The sequence below is a fragment of the Galeopterus variegatus genome, unplaced genomic scaffold (assembly GCF_000696425.1).
Source record: "Galeopterus variegatus unplaced genomic scaffold, G_variegatus-3.0.2 Scaffold1799, whole genome shotgun sequence".
NCBI classification, from domain to species: Eukaryota; Metazoa; Chordata; class Mammalia; order Dermoptera; family Cynocephalidae; genus Galeopterus; species Galeopterus variegatus.
Genome location: NW_007727910.1, coordinates 156097 through 158713, shown reverse-complemented (window position 1 = coordinate 158713; position 2617 = coordinate 156097).

Genomic DNA, 2617 nt, shown 5'->3' with positions numbered 1-2617 from the left:
TCTATGGCAGTGGCTAACTGGTTGCCATGTTCCTAAGAACAAATAGGCAGCCTACCGAACAATTGCTTGATCAATATAAGAGGAAGAAAATCTGGCTCTGGTAGCCAAATACCTAACTTGAGCTGCCACAGTGGTCTCTCTCTCAGTTTCTAGCCATAAGTCAGCTTAGATCCAGAGTCCCTTAATTGTTTTGTTTCTTTGTTCTGTTTTGGCTGGTGCCTGGTATGGCGATCTGAACCCTTTACCTTGGTGTTACCAAACACCATGCTCTAACCAACTGAGCTAACTGGCTAGTGGCCAGGGTCCCTTAACTGAAGGGAAGATTGATTCTCCTTGAGAAAGGAACTGTGGCCCATTTATTAGAGTAACTGCATTAGGGGGAAGAAAATACCCAGAACTTTTGAGTATTACTAGGTACTGACTCTGAATTGATGCTAATTCCTCAGGAGTCAAAATGCCATTGTGGCCCACCAATCAAAGTGGGGGCTTAAGGAAAGCAGGTACTAGATGAATTCTTATCTCAAGCCCAACTCACAGAGGGCTCAGTTGATTCACGACCCCACCCTGTGGTTATTTCCAAGTTACTGAGTATATAATTGGAAAGGACATCGGGCCGGCCCGATGGCGCACTGGAGAGTGCGCCACTTGGGAGTGCGGCAGTGCTCCCGCCGAGGGTTCGGATCCCATGTGACCAGTTCCTGCTCACTGGCTGAGTGTGGTGTGGGCGCAACACCGAGGGTTGCGATCCCGTTACCGGTCAGTAAAAAAGACAAAAAGGAAAAAAAATAAAAATAAAGATAATTGGAAAGGACATCTATGGCAACCAGAAGAATCCCCACATCAGCTCTCTTACCCATGGAGTGAGAGAATTATTGTAGAAAGGGCTAAATGAGGGCTGGCCTGTGGCTCACTCGGTAGAGTGCGGTGCTGATAACACCAAGGCCACGGGTTCGGATCCCATATAGGGATGGCCGGTTCGCTCACTTGGTGAGCGTGGTGCTGACAACACCAAGTCGAGGGTTAAGATCCCCTTACCGGTCATCTTTTAAAAAAAAAAAAGAAAGGGCTAAATGAAATCCCTGTAACCTCCATTTCCTATCAAGATAGTCAACCAGAGCAATATCACATCCCTGTGGGAATTACAGAGACAAATGCCACTCTCAAAGGTGTGAATGGTCAGGGGTTTGGCATGTGCAGAAATTGGATGGATTGTGAAGAATGACAGCATAAACTTAATCAGGTGATGGCTCCAATTGTAGCTGCTGTCTCAGATGTAGTGTCCTTACTGGAACAAATCAACACAGTCCCTGGTATGGTGGAATGGCTTACTAAGGACTCAATTAAGGCATCACTCGAGAGCACACCCTGAAAGCATGGAGTTCTGTTTTACAGGATGCACACTTTAAACACACTTTAATCAGAGATCATTACGTGGTGCTGTCTCCCCTACAGCCAAAATACATGAGTCACAATCACGGGTGGAGTTGGATCTTATTCTTCTATTATTCTTAGTAACCCACTTGTAGATTTTTTGCTTCTTGGCAACTTTGAGCTCTGCTGATTTGGAGGTCTTCGTCCTCAAAGGAGGAATTCTTCCACTGGGGGACACTCAATGGTTCCACTGAATTGAAAGATGAGACTACTACCTGGCCACTGTGGACTTTTTAAGCTATTGAATGAGCCAACTGCAGAAAAACGGGTTATTCTACTGGCTAGAGTCACTGACCCTTATGTACAGGAGGATACTGGATTGCTGTTACACAACCAGGATGAGAATGATGTGTCTGAACCCAGGGGTTCTCTGGGGTGCCTCTTACTACTTCTAGGCCCAATAATAAAAGTTAATGGAAAACTATAGTAACTAAAAGATGGCAGGGTGATTGCAGACCCTTCAGGAATGAAGATTTGCATCACCCCACCAGGTACAAAGCCCAACTGTCTGAGATTCCAGCTAAGTGCCAGGGCAATATGGCTTGGATACTTGAAAAAGGAACCATAGTTACCAGTTATGGGCTCATGACCAATTACAGAAATGAAGATTATAGAAGCTGGGCATATTTTCTCTTTGCTTAATATTTTCATTTGTCTATTTATATATGCTAACCTGTTTCTTTTTTCTCTCATTTTTATTTTTTATACTAGTTTTTGGAGATTAACTTTATAATTTAGTGTTTAGGTAGCAGAATATTCAGGAGGATTGTGACTGAATTTGAAGAGTAATTAATATAGCCAGTGATTGATATAATGACCACTGGGACTGTGAGTCTTTTCATTTTAGGGAAAGGGTGAGAACTTCACTTGCCCAAAGGATAGCTGAGTTGTTCCATTGTTGTACGGGTGTTCCGATGTATGATGAATGGTACACATGGAAACTGAGTAGCCAAAGTGATGGACAATGCCACTTATCAATTTATTGCTTCTCAGTTCCAAATCCACCCTTCAGGGCTGGCCCATGGCTCACTTCGGAGAGTGCGGTGCTGATAACACCAAGGCCGCGGGTTCGGATCCTATATAGGGATGGCCGGTTTGCTCACTGGGTGAGCGTGGTGCTGACAACACCAAGCCAAGGGTTGAGATCCCCTCACCGGTCATCTTTAAAAAAAAAAAAAAAAAAAAA